Source organism: Schistocerca gregaria, chromosome 8 (assembly GCF_023897955.1).
Source record: "Schistocerca gregaria isolate iqSchGreg1 chromosome 8, iqSchGreg1.2, whole genome shotgun sequence".
In the NCBI taxonomy this organism is placed as follows: Eukaryota; Metazoa; Arthropoda; class Insecta; order Orthoptera; family Acrididae; genus Schistocerca; species Schistocerca gregaria.
Window position 1 is genome coordinate 443,317,588 of NC_064927.1, and position 15,077 is coordinate 443,332,664.

The following is a 15,077-nucleotide window of genomic DNA, read 5'->3' on the forward strand; positions in this document are numbered from 1 at the left end:
CACGCCATCCAAGCTCTGTTTGACTCAATTCCCCAGGCGTATGAAGGCCGTTATTACGGCCAGAGGTGGTTGATCTGGCTACTGATTTCTCAGGATCTATGAACACAAATTGCGTGAAAATGTAATCACATGTCAGTTCTATTATAATATATTTGTCCAATGAATACTCGTTTATGATCTGCATTTCTTCTTGGTGTAGCAATTTTAATGGCCAATAGTGTGTTCAGGATTCCAGTACACCTGAAAGGACTCAGTAGTTTCCACTCCAGAAGCATCAGGTTTTGCTGCTCCCTCGCACCGGGAACTACAAACAGAGGCGGCTTCACCATCAATTTTATTGCACGACGCGGCCGGCCGCGGGTACAACAGAACCCATGTGTACAGGTGGAAAGAAATGTGTCAGGCTTCATAACACGTATTTATATGTGTCGTACATTATGCATTTCTTGTACGTGAATGTGGATCTGCACATGAACTTTCCTAATCCTCCTCACACCTTTGCATAAAGCGTGGCCAAATCTTTGTAGGGGAGTAGTTCTGTAGTATAGTAGTGCCAACCTTACTCCTAGGTAGGGGATCAGAGAGACAGCACAGGCAGGGAAAAGTCAAAAACGTTCTATTGTCATAAGATTTGGGGTGGAGAGGTTGGTGACGGCCAAGTGGTTCGACCATCCTCTCCACCGGGGCCAGGAAGACCTCTGGGTGCCCGGAGAGTGTTGCGGAAGACGGGTAGGTGAGCAGACGTACCCTCAGTGCGTCTGTGTCAATGTTCACGCGTGGAAGAGAGGTATTTGAGTATTTGTACTAATTCTTTTATTTCCAGCTTCGGATTGTCTAAGGAAATGAATGTTCTCGTTTAATTTCGGAAATTTGACCCCCTGTGTTAATGTATCTGGTCCCCAGTCTGCCCGTTATCCTCCTCACATTGTGGATGTCCTATGTAAAATATTGGGAGACTGGTGCATTTGGCCAACGCAATTCCCTCTTACCCGTAGAAATGTGCGTCCATATTATTATATAATATACCCGAGCTATAAGTTGTAAAATTGTATTATCTGTAAACTGGAACAACTGCTGCAGTCGCTGTAAAATCGAGTGATATCGTTTAAAATAAATAGGTAATCATCTGTCATGAATCTTTAACTTACCTTAAAAATCGCAAAGAAGTCAAGTTAAAGGAATTCATTTAAGATAAAAGATATAGAATGCAGGGACCCACACATCAGCGTGTGAGCCCTCCAGCCCCTTGCCTAGTATCGTACAGAAAGGGCACGCTCTCTAGGTAGCGCTCTCAAGCTCGCCTCCCCAGTTATTTTCATTCAGGGCTTGACGACATCAACTTTCATCTGGCGTCCCTAGGCAAGGAAGTTCGACGGTAATCTTTCACGCTGTACTACTCCCCAGTATGCTAAAAACCCTATCTTTCAACATAATATCCATTCAAAGCCACAGCCTGACTGCACCTTAATTGCGATGGCCTGTATGTCCGCAGGGTACCACTCAGTTGGTCGAGACCAGAGGCAATGTCTTGTTGCATCAATAACCTCCCACAGAGTACATCTTTCATTGGGTGAAACAGGTGGACGTCCGAAAATGCGAGATCACTGCTGTAGGATGGATGAGGAAGCCCAATGGAATTTTTTGTGAATGCCTCTCAGATGCGCAGACTTGTGTAAGGCGTTGCGCCGTCATGGAGAAGGAGACGTTTCTTGTGTATGGCTTCGTACACAACGGTAATGAGACAAGGGCTAGAGAGTGGTGCTTGGATTGTCATCGGAGGAAAGCTGGACATGAAAATACATGATTAGCGAATAAGTTAACACAATAAACAAAAGATTTGCTTGACTTGTATTTCTTCAAGCGTTAAAGGAACACTATAAATAACGTAGCAAGAAACAGAGTCCATTTACCACAGTGTCTATAAGGGAGGGGTTCTCTGCACTACAACACAAACGTTCGTGTCAGTGCCACGACTAGCTGACGTCTGCCTAGCTTAACGTATCAAGTGGGTCGAGTGGCTGCCTCCAGTGATCCTATATCGCGGCATCAGTGAGTGCGCGTAGTCCAGAGCCGCCAGAGGCGTGGCTCAGTGAGCATGCACCATTGGCTCCACTAGATCCTCTGTGACGGGAAATTGCAATCCCGTTCCTACGAAGCCCATGGGGTGGTATCCATAAGTGATACCACAAAGTTCGTTTGCATTTTTGGGGCAACAAACATACTGAAGTCGGTTTTTTTTTAAATTTTTTATTTCAAACTTTACAATAATTATACAAACATAACCCACTTCCTTAAGTGATTAGTGCGTCCTAATTCTATCCAAACATTAGTTGCAGCTAGATACAAATTTAATTTAGTGAGCTACAGCTTGAACTAGATAACAATGGGCCACTAATTTATCTGTTATTGTTAATATTAAGTTTATGTCACCTACGCTTAACAAAACTGTACTGCCTGCAGCGTCACAGTTGTGTCAGTAGTTTATAAACCTACTTTTCAGAGCCTTGCCCATCGAGCTAATCCCGTAGGCGTGGCCCTGACACAGGACAGGCCAAAGATGTTATTCGCTACAGGGTCCTAAATAGCTAATTTCCTGATGTAAGTCCTGAAGTCGTTTCTTCAATTTACTGAGGGCGACATGATACACTTCCGAATTGATCGTTGCACCAAGACGCAAGAAATCAAACAGAATAACACAGTCGCCATCACTTTATTGTCTGAGGGTGCACATTGAACTTTCTCTTCGGAGGAGAAGTGGTGTGTCGTCAGTCTTTGGATTGCCGTTTTGTTGCCAGTTCGAAGTGATGAACCAATGTTTCACCCCCTGTGAGGGTGTTCTACAAAAATTGTCACGATCGGTATAGTAACGCGCAAGCAATTCCGCGCAGATGGTCCGTCGTTGCTCATTATGGTCTTTCGCTAGGAAGCGAGTACCACACCTGGTGGACGAGTGTGTCAGCACTACCAACAGAGACGTTCGACGTTCAGTTGTGCCGTGAGGTGTTTCATTGCGATCTGTCGATAGACTAGAATTACAGGGGCCGCACGTTGCAGGAGTCACAAATGTGTCCGACGGGAGACCTTTTTGCGATGAAAACAGACGCCCAGCATAACGACTCATCGTACTTTTGTTCACTGCCAGCTCTTCGTAGACATTCTGCAAGCGCCTACGAATATCTCCCATGATGTGATAGTCTGCCGAAAGAACACAGTGACAGCTGTCTGCTTGGAATGCACCTGCGTTATAGATGCCATTTTGAAGGCTATATAGCGCTGCCGCCTGTCGGAACTTCATGAAACTATAGAGGCTAAACCGGCAATATCCCACAACGTCGCATACCATATTCCGCATTTTTTCAACGGAAATGGACGGAGAAATTACATGTGCTGCGCTATGTTTTGAACGCCCCTCGTAGTACGTTCGAAAGTATTGTTTGAAAACGATACCCTTGTCCAAGTGAAGAAAGGGGAGTTATACAAGGGGCCTCTTCGATGTGGAATAAAAAATCAAACGGCGGCAGATTATGCTGAAAGATATCCAAATGTCATGCAGAATTCTTCACGCAAACCAATATTTGTAGAGCAATCGCTAAGTTTCTATAGCTCACAAAAGACAAGAGTGAAGGACATGAAACTGCGAAACTTCCTGGCAGATTAAAACTGTGTACTACACTGCGACTCGAACCCAGAACGTTGCATTATGCCCTCAAATGGTTTTACCAAATGAGCACATGTATGGCTGTCACGACAGCCCCTCTCCCTTCTCTCCGTATTGTGAATCGTGCCAGGTTTTCCTTTTAATTCTCACCATCCTCTCGAGTCCTGAGTTCAGTTTTCAGTACTAAGGAAATTTCATTCTGTCAAACACGATATTTCTCGACCACAAAATGATCTAAATTTCCTGACTGAAAAGTTAAACTGGTGTGCAACATAATGTTCTGGGACAAAATAAGTCTGAAATACTAAATTTAAAGGCAAGTGTCATTCAAAAAAATTTTAGGACATTTTGAATGTGTATATTTTAGGACATTTTAAATGTGTAAACAATTTATGTGCCAAAGGCCTTGTCACAGTTTTTAAAACCGGTTCCCGCCAGATCACCGACGTTAAGCGCTGTCGGGCTGGGCTAGCACTTGGATGGGTGACCATCCGGATTCACTCAACCCTTGTCAGGCAAACTGAGGAGCTACTTGATTGAGAAGTAGGGGTTCCGGCCTCGTAAACTGAGGTACGTCGGGGAGAGCATTGTGCTGACCACACGCTCCTCCATATCCGCATCCAGTGACGTCTGTGTGCTCATGATGACACGGCGGTCGGTCGGTACCGTTGGAGCTTCCAAGGCCTACTAGGGAGGAGTTTAGTTTTTTTATACGACTTATGTTTGAAAATGACTAAGAGTTGTGAAAAAATCTCAACATTTAACACCTATTGTTGTTGTGGTCTTCAGTCCAGAGACTGATTTGATGCAGCTCTATCCTGTGCAAGACTACAAATAACCTCTGCAAGCTACATCCTTCTGAATCTGCGTAGTCTAAAAATGGTTCAAATGGCTCTGAGCACTATGGGACTTAACTTCTGAGGTCATCAGTCCCCTAGAACTTAGAACTACTTAAACCTAACTAACCTAAGGACATCACACACATGCATGCCAGAGGCAGGATTCGAACCTGCGACCGGACCGGCGCGCGGCTCCAGACTGTAGTGCCTAGAACCGCTCGGCCACTGCGGCCGGTTGGTTAGTGTATTCATCTCTTGGCCTCCCTCTGCGAGTTTTACCCTCCACGCTTTCCTCCAATACTAAACTGGTGATCCCTTGATGCCTCACAACATGTCCTACCAAACGATCCCTTCTTCTGGTCAAGTTGTGCCACAAATTCCTCTTCTCCAAAATTCTGTTCAGTACATCCTCATTAGTTTTGTGATATACCCATCCAATCTTAATGATTCTTCTGTAGCACCACCTTTCGAAAGCTTCTATTCTCTTCTTGTCTAAACTGTTTACCGTCCATGTTCCACTTCCCTACATGGTTACGCTCCATACAAATAAGTACTTTCAGAAAGGACTTCCTGACACTTAAATCTGTACTCGATGTTAAAAAATTTGTCTTCTTCAGAAACATTTTCCTTGCCATAGGCAGTCTACATTTTATATCATCTCTACTTCTACCATCCTCAGTTGTTTTGCTCCACAAATAGCAAAACTCCACTACTAGTTTAAGTGTCTCATTTCCTAATCTAATTCCTTCAGTATCACTACATTTTCTTTTTTGATGTTCGTCTTACATCCACCTTTGAACACAGTGTCCATTCCGTTCAGCTCCCCCCCCCCCCCCCCCCCCCCCCATGTCCTTTGCTGTCTCTGTCAGAGTTACAGTGTCGTCGGCAAACTGCTTTTATTTCTTCTCCATGGATTTTAATTCCTACTCCAAATTTTTCTTTTGTTTCATTTACTGTTTGCTCAATGTAGAGACTGAATAACATCTTAGACAGGCTACAACCATGTCTCACTACCCTCTTAATCACTGCTTCCCTTTCATGCCCCTCGACATCTGGTTTCTGTACAAATTTTAAATAGCCTTTCGCTCCCTGCCTCTTTCAGAATTTGAAAGAGAATATTCCAGTCAACATTGTCAAAAGCTTTTTCTACGTCTACAAGTGCTAGAAACGTAGGTTCGCTTTTGCTTAACCTATCTTCTAAGACAAGTCGTAGGCCAGTATTGCCTCGCGTGTTCCAACATTTCTACGGAATCCAATGTGATCTTCCCCGAGATCGGCTTCTACCAGTTTTCGTCTGTAAAGGACTCGTGTTATTATTTTCGAGCTATGACTTATTAAACTGATAGTTTGGTAATTTTCACACACCTGCTTTCTTTGGGATTGGAATTATTACATTCTCCTTAAAGTCTTAAGTCGCCTGTCTCATACATCTCGCTCACCACATGGAAGAGTTTTGTCATGGCTGGTTTTCCCAATGCTATCTCTAGTTCTAATGCAATAGTGTCTGCTCCCGGGGCCTTGTTTCGACTTAGGTCTTTCAGTGCTCTGTCAAATTATTCACGTAGTATCGTAACTCCCAGTTCATCTTCATCTATGTCTTCTTCCATTTCCATAATATTGTCCTGAAGTACATCGCCCTTGTATAGACCCTCTATCTGCTTCTTCCAAATTTTTTGCTTTCCCTTGCTTAGGACAACTTTTACATCTGAGCTCTTAATATTCGTACAAGTGGTTTTCTTTTCTCCAAAGGTTTCTTTAATATTTCTGTAGGCAGTACCTATCTTACCCCTAGTTATATATGCTTCTACATCCTTACATTTTTCCTCTAGCCATCCATGCTTAGGCGTTTTGCACTTACTGTGGATCTCCTTTTTGAGACGTTTGTATTCCTTTTCAGTTGTTGCATTTTTATATTTTCTTCTTTCCTCAATTAAATTCACTGTCTCATGTGTTACCCAAGAATTTCTACTAGTCCTCGTCTTTTTACCTACTTGATCCACTGCTGCCTTCACTATTTCATGTCTCAAAGCTACCCATAGTCCTCCTACTGTATTTATTTCCCATATTTTGTCAACAGTTCGCTAATGCTCTCTCTGAAACTCTCTACAACCTCTGGTTCTTTCAGTTTGTCCAGGTTAAATTCCTACCTTCTTGCAGTTTCTTCAGTTTTAATATACAGGTAATAACCAATAAATTGTGGTCAGAGTCCGCATCTGCCCCTGTAAATGCAATTTAAAACCTGGTTGCGAAATCTCTGTCTTACCATTATATAATCCATCTGAAACCTTCAGGTGTCCGACATTACGAGCGGTGACTACACTAAGCACTGTATGTATTAAAGCAGATTATTTGGTTGAGTGATGTGTGGCTGACAAGTTCCCATAAAATTGGTGGGACAAGTAAGTCGGAGCCGCCGCTGGGGAAAGCACCCAGGCTATTGCAGCTAGCTGTGAACGTAAGTGGAGGACCGGTAGCAGGTACAGCAGCTCAGCAAGTTTTAAACGTCGAAGTGGTGAGTTGGACAGTGTGCTGCCGAGTTCTTGAGGAAGTGACTGAAGAACTGAAATCTAAAATATTTATTGAAAACTCTAAAACAGCCTTCAGAAATACTACAAAAAATCTAAAGATAGCATTGAATTCACGGTAGAGAGTAGGAATATTCTATGACTTATACAAAGCATTTGATTGTGTGAACCATGACATTATGTTAGAGAAATTACAATTCTACGGTACAAACGAAACAGCATAAGAGTGGTTTAAGTCATAGCTATGGAACAGCAAGCAAAAATTCTCTTTATATGCTTTAAGTGATTTAAAGGAGTTTGCCACTTCATCTGACTGGGGTGAAATTACATTAGGTGTTCCACAAGGTTCGATCATGGGTCCCCTCCTGCCCTTGATATATGTGAATGACATCCCTTCTTATGTAAAGCAAGATACTGAACGGATACTGTTTGCTGATGATACAAGCATAATTATTAATCCAGAAAAGAAAGTCCGATAGAATATGATACAAAGAAGGTCTTTGGAAAAGTTATTAATTGGTGTTCTGTGAATGGGCTTGCTCTGAACTTCGAAAAAACATAGTACATCCAATTTTATGCTGCAAATAGTATAATTCCTTCAATAAACATAACACATCAAAAGAAGTCAGTAGCCTGGGTAGCGCATACTAAGTTTTTGGGTGTACATATCGATGAGAACCTTAATTGGAAAATTCATATTTTGGGTCTCCTAAAGCGACTAGGTTCAGCAACTTTTGCAAACAGAATAATTGTGAATTTTGAGGATGTAGAAATTAGTAAGCTGACACACTTTCCATACTTTCACTCTCTGATGTTATACGGAATAATATTCTGGGGCAATTCAACACTTAGGTAAAAGGTATTCACTGCTCAAAAGAAAGTAGTTAGAATAGTGTGTGGGGTTCATAGTCGTCCATCTTGCAGGCATCTGTTTAAAAGGTTAGGAATTCTTACAAATGCTTCACAGTACATTTACTCAGTAATGAAATTTTTTCTCAACAACATGGACCAGTTTAAAATCAACAGCGACATTCATGATTACCATACCAGAAAAAAGAAAGACCTACGCTATCCTTCACTTAACGTATCTTTGGCACAGAAAGGAGTAAAATTTGCTGCTATAAAAGTTCTTGATAAATTATCAGATGAAATAAAATGTCTGACAGACAGCGGTAACAGTTTCAAAAACAAATTGAAATCATACCTCCTTGACAACTCCTTCAATACCATAGATGAATTCTTGAAAGTGAGTAAATAAATCTAGAGATATAATATATGCATTTTGTGCTATTTAAAGGAATGGGATAGGTAATAGAAATATTTAGGTATAACATTATAATGTAAAAAAATTAATAAATAAATTGAAAATAAAAGAAAAAAACTTACTAACTATCTAGCTCACTAAAAATGTTACCGTGTGCACACAATTATTATTAACAAAGATATTAAGATTACACCAAAAATGATTTATGAATTTAGTAACAAATGATACAGACACACAATATGTGCTTGTGACTAACATTTATGTAGATCTTGATATCAAAATGAAGATGCCAAAATAAATATTTCTCGACGTGTACACAAACGTTATCACCGGTATGGGACGATTATTTCATTAGTCTATCGATCCATATTTTTATTTTGTAAAATTTTGGTAAATTAGTGTATGTAAGATTCTAATTTGAGCAACGTAGGACTGATGCATCAAAGTGAATAAAGCTGTAAAGCTTCCTGCAGCTCTATTAGTGGTGTAGAATTGAATGAAGCCAGTTATTTTGCTATGTTTAAAACTGAATAATGTGACACTAAGTTCCGTAGCAACCATGCACATGTGTTGATCATATTTGAAATGTATAAATGTTGTAATATGTATAATCTCATGACATGGTCGAGTTAAATGTCGCTTCAGTGAGTAACTCAGTGAGTCACGTGACGATGTTTTTAAGTAGTTTCAAAATGGTTCAAATGGCTCTGAGCACTATGGAACTCATTGTCTAAGGTCATCAGTCCCCTAAACTTAAAACTACTTAAACCTAACCAACCTAAGGACATCACACACATTCATGCCAGAGGCAGGGTTCGAACCTGCGACCGCAGCGCTCGCGGGATTCCAGACTGTAGCGCCTAGAACCGCTCGGCCACCCCGGCCGGCTTTTAAGTAGGCAGACACAGCATACTTCAAGGTCTTTCGTCTTTGTCTCTTCGCCGGTGAGGTTGTTTTTCGTAAGGTCCTGTGCGGCCAGTGACCGCTTGGGATTAAACGTTATTCAGGGCTTAAAAACATTTCGATGTGCACCAGCTAGGGACTCAGAGATATTGTGGAATTCTGAGTGACAGTCGACACCCACTTAGCGAGGCTAACAATGATTGCATGTTTCAACCATGGTGAATTTGTTGCTGTATAAAGGGTCGTACACACCAGCTCAACTTTAAGATTACGTAGCACTTTAAGTGATTTGACGCATGGCTACATGCCTTCAGTTCACGTTCCTTAATGTCTACAAACGCTCTGCTTGCATTGGAAAATTAATCAATGTGTGGTCTCGTACCTATATTATGTTCTGAAGCAACTTATGTGAGGCCGCCATTCGGAAGAAATTAGTATGCGACTTGCTACAGCTTACATCGGCATCTGGTGAATTGGCCGCGTAGACGCTTTAAGCATAGGCATAGCGGAGCGTTTTCTGACACTCTGCTTTCACAGCAATAAACCTGGGCATGGAAAACTTATGGCGGAATGAACGAACTCGTTAGTCCCTATATTAAGATATTCGTCAGTTCGTGTCAACAGACCGAGAAATACACTTTTGTGAGTACCACATGTAGAGTGGAAATGTCAGTTAACATTTTTCAGGAGGTAAAATATATTTCTTTTTATAATGATTTGTTTGTATCCAAAAAGTCTAATGGCTTTCTGTCGTTACAGAATTTCCATGCCCTTTTCATTACTGAAAAAATAATCAGAAAAATTAGGAAAAAAAACTTATTAAAATGATGTAACTCGCGTACCAGGGAACTGATCGGTTCTAAGTGCCAATAAGGACTTTTTCGTTTCAAGTGCCGTTGATACTGGGGCAACACGTTTGTTTGTGATAATAGGAGAACAAATGAACAACAGTACTGTTTTAACTAGCAGACCTGTAGACCGCAAAACTCATTTCCCATACATTTAAATTAAGTTAAAGAGAAAACAGTCTCTTAGTATTCACTGCTTCTCTCACAACTCCATTCTTTGGATCAGATTTTGCGAAATTTACTGTGCTATTGAGGAAGAAATGGCATCATCGCCAAGAGAACTTCATGTTTTGCAACTGATAAACGGACCTCGTCTTCCAGATTGAAGTACAACATGGAATATATCACTCACGGTAATTCCTCTTTTGAGTATAGTGTCTTTTTCCATCTTTCTCTTTCAGAGCAAGAATATTTAATAGCTGTTTTAGTTTGATGAGTATGCGACTCTTTGATAGTACTGCATTCGGAGATCTTACACACTTGCACTGACAAGTTAAAGAAGTCAGTTGTACGCGATGGAATTAGATGGAAAGGTTTTTAGCTGTAGTTGAGTCAATAATGTTGTGTTAATCTTGCACAGCAAAGGCCTTGTTTCCTTACGTCGTTTCCATACTAAGTAAAAACTTGTATGTTCAAATTCTTCCAAGCTAATTGGAAGAGAATAATTAGGAAAAATCCGCTTCGATTGCACAAACTACCTGGTGTTTACCTAGGTTTCAGCGTGGGTAACCATGCCTCTCTCGGAACAAATATAAAACAGCTTTCCTAAATAGGCATAGACAAAGGCTACAATGGACACCTACAGCGGCAAGACCCCATAAAATTTTTTACGAATACACGGTACATATGTACCAAGTCAATAATATTTGTTCTCTCAACCCTGTGTGTGCTGCCTCGCCCCAGCCAACGTACGATGGTCACAGAGCAAGTCAATAATATTACTTATCTCAACCATGTGCGTGCTGCCTCACCCCAGCCAACGTACGATGGTCACAGAGCCGGTGACCATCGTACGTTGCCTGGGGAGAGGCAGCACGCACAGGGTTGAGGTAAGTAATATTATTGACTTCGTACATATGTACCGTGTTTTCGTAGACATTTTTATGGGGTCTTGCCGCTATAGGTGTCCATTTTAGTCTTTGACTATGCCTATTTAGGGAAGCTATTTTATATTTGTTCTGAAGAAGGTAGTTTGCGCAATCGTGGCGGATTTTTCATAATTATTTCGATACTCACGATTGCTGACGCGGTGCAATGCTGAAAGTTCTTAAATGGAAGAGACTTCGGTCCATGGCACTTGGAACTTCAGAGGCAAACCTGTTTGACGCAAAGACTATGCGTCGTCTAGTGATGAATGTTTGACACTTGTAAATAGTCTAGGGACACGCTCTGAATATGTACATTGTGAAAAAATTGGCACTTGCAATATTTGACGTTTCCAACCTTCATATGTTCTTCAAGTCACATAACAAGACAGGTCTGTCACAGTTATACGACGTAAACCATTAGATCTTTGAGCCTACTTTGTCTTTGAGCCTATCTTTGTCGTAATGATCACAATAACAATCAAAAAGTTCTATATCGAGCGCTGTTAGCGGAAGAAATGACGACTCGTCAAGAGAACTTCATGTTTTGCAAACTGACGAACGGAGCTCGTCCTACAGACTGAAGTACAACATGGAATATATCACTCATGGTAATTCCTCTTTTGAGTATAGTGTCTTTTACCATATTTATGTTTCAGATCAAGAATATTTAATAGCTGTTTGAGGTTGCTTGTATTGCATAAGGAGACTGCACTGACAAGTTAAAAAAGTTCGTTGTACCCGTTGATATTAGATGGAAGAGTTTCTAACTGTAGCTGAATCAATAATCTTATGTTAATCTTGGGCAACAAAGGCCTTGTTTCCTTACTTCGTTTGTATACAATTACATAATCTGCACCACAACTCAAAAAGCCGTGTCTACTCACTAAATTATGTAAAAACTATGTTCAAACGCTTCGAGGTTAAACGGAAGGTACTTTGGTTCATGGAACATGGAACTTCAGAGGCAAACAGGCTTGACGCGAAGACCATGCGTCGTGTAGTAATGAATGTCTGAAACATTTTTTTCCAGTATTTGACACTTATAAATAGTCTAGGGACACGCTATGAATATGTACTTTGTAAAAAAAAGGGCACTTACAATATTTGACGTGTCCAACCTTCACATGTTCTCCGAGTCACATAACAAGACAGGTCTGTCACAGTTATACGACGTAAATCACTGGGTCTTTGAGACCTACCTTTGTCTTGATGACTACAATAACAACCACGAAGTTCTACATCGAGCGCTGTTAAGCGATAAAAAGGAATTACCGCAGCCGGAGGCAAGCAGGGACTGCTGATCTAATACGAGTAACAGGGACAACTGCGCCTGTGGCCGGCGTAGCCGCTTCCCTGCGCAACAGACCGTCCCCACAGGCCACGATAATCATAATTTGCATTCCGCAAATCTGGTAAAAGAGTCCTGCGAGGTGCCACAAATCACGGCGTTACCGAGCGTCTCTGGAGAGGAATCGTAAAGCTAATCCGTGACGGCTCGGCCGCGCGCATATTTTTATATATTTTTGTTTGCTTTTGCCGGTGCCCGGCGCGGCGTCCCAGGACGCAGCTTCCGCACGGCCGCGCCTCGCCGCGTGGAGCGGTCTGGCGCTGTAAATCAGACGCGCAGCCTGCAGGGCCAGCGGCCGGCGCTTTTTTTCGGGGCGCCACCTTGGGACGGCGCGCGTAATTGCGACATAGAGCAGTTCGCAGGTCGCTTAACGATGATTAACGGCGGCGCCGGCGGATCGCCACTCCTGGGTAGGCCACTTAGTGCCGCAGGCGATACCAGACCGCCGGCGCGCACTGTGGCCAGCGCGCGCTGCCGTGAAAAGTATACACTCTGCTGAAGGTCCTCAACGTTTGCACGCCTTACTGTTCCCGGTCGCCGTCTGCAGCAGTCTCCTTCAGAAAAAGGGTCTCCGAGTGGCGAGCGGGGAAATAGTAAAGCGATCGAAAAATATCACTGAAGGATGACCACAGTGATGGGTTTGCGGAGTCCCGATTTCTGGAACACCAGCACTAAAGCACTACGTGTCTGAGCCGTGTATCGACTGGTGCTACACCTTGGGTTTAAATTGCATTGGTTTTCGTTTTCTTCCCCTGACATGTTTGAAAATCGTTGAAATGGCTCTAAGCACTATGGGACATCAAATCTAAGGTCATCAGTCCCCTAGACTTATAACTACATAAACCTAACTAACCTAAGGACATCACACAAATCCATGCGCGAGGCAGGATTCGAACCTGCGACCGTAGGAGCAGCGCGGTTCAGGACTGAAGCGCCTAGAACCGCTCGGCCACAGCGGCCGGCCGACATGTTTGTTTGTTATGTTGTGTGCCATTAAGTGGCTGCTTGGTTGTCTTTTCCCTCTGCTATCAATATCTGCGTTTGCTTCCTGGAAATTGCTATGGAGGAAATTAGGTCTTTGACCGGTTGTAACTTCGTGCGGTGGCGCGGAAGTAGGGGCGTGGTGCGCTGAGAGAGTCTGGTGGACACGGGAGGGAAGTGTGGCTCGCCAGCGCAGACCTGGCGTGGTCGGTTGTACCGAGTTGCCACGTGATGTATGTCGGTTGTGTGTGTAACGAGCGGGTGGAGTTGACGGAAGAGCTCCCCGCGGGTTGGTTGTATATAGAATCGCCCCACGAGTAGTTGCTGTTCATTTCACCTTTGAGGGACGTTAACAAGCTTCTGTAAGTCCTCCGTTTCAACAATGGAGTTTAAAAAGGAGACATCTAACATGAAGGAGCGGTCACTACCCTTCAACGTTGCAGAGAAGTGAACTCCGGTGACAGATCGTGTTGTCGCGTGACCGTGGCGTGTTGGGTACACTGGCGACGCGTGCGCCGTCGGATGTGTGGATCCTTGCCATCGGAGGTCGTGTACTGCCTGTTGGAGCATAATTCTAAGTTGGTGGAAGGTTTAATCATTAGGTAATAATTTTGCGTAACCAGCGTCTCTTCTGCCTTGTGGCCTTCGGCGATCGGGTTTCCTGGCCCCGACACCGGTGTAATTGAAGACAGAGATCTTTCCTCCTCCTCTCGTTACTGCCCCATTGGAGGTGTAGTTTTGGCAGTTTAATTGTTTCGCTATTCTGTCGTGTGTTATGAGTAAATTCATGCTTCTTGTTGGTTGATCATGTGGTCGCTCATCCAGGACTGTGTGGTGTAATGTTTCCTTGTACGAGGTTAGCTCTAATTCTGTCAGCAAGTTAAGTCATCATATTACAAGTTTTCGCTGGCTTAAAGTCGGAGCAGTGACCAGCCTGAGAGTGGCAATTGTGTTTACGGGCGCATTTAAATTGGTCAGTATTCTGCCTAGCCTGAGCATCCCTGAGTGGGTGATTTGTGGCCACCTTAGACGGGTCCGTCAAGTTTGTTATGTTCTAATGATATTCCAGCACACTTTTGTTTAAAGACTTTTTTAAATTCCTCTACTCCTTTATTGCCATTAATCGTGTGTTTGCTGAGACCTTAGATTTTTTTAATGGCAGTGTTGGTAGCCTCACTACCGCACCGTACTTTATTAACAAAGTTCTGTATTTACTTTAGTAGCCTGTTTAATAATGTTCTTTAAACTTTTTTAAACTGTTGCATTGCAGTGAATTACTTGATTGCCGTTAGCGGCGTGTTTAAAAGGCTGTTTATTGCCGTAATGCTAGTTTCTGTAAGATATGAATAAAACATTTGTGTGTGAAAATCTAAACTGGACAGTAAACTACTAGAAATTTGGCCCCGTTTCCCAACTTGTAGTGCGGCTTGTAGTAACCGTAACCACCGTGTGTGTCAGTGTTAATAATGGAAGAGCTACCTGGACGATTCTACGATACTTTTCTTACTCTTTTCCGTGATTTTGTGGTAGATATCGTCAAGATTACCTAAGACAAAATATTGGAATACACTCACAACGAAAGTTACAGAAACTTGAATTCGATGACTGTTGTAATAGTCACAG

General features: G+C 42.5%; 1 non-coding gene across 1 annotated transcript; it reads right to left on the reverse strand.

Annotated features, from left to right (window-relative positions):
* Nucleotides 1-9,086: 9,086 nt before the first annotated feature.
* On the reverse strand, nt 9,087-9,170 carry Trnas-gga (transfer RNA serine (anticodon GGA)). Its single transcript is given in 2 exon segments — nt 9,087-9,121; nt 9,131-9,170. It is a non-coding gene; the product is annotated as a tRNA-Ser (tRNA).
* Between the last annotated feature and the right edge of the window lie 5,907 nt (nt 9,171-15,077).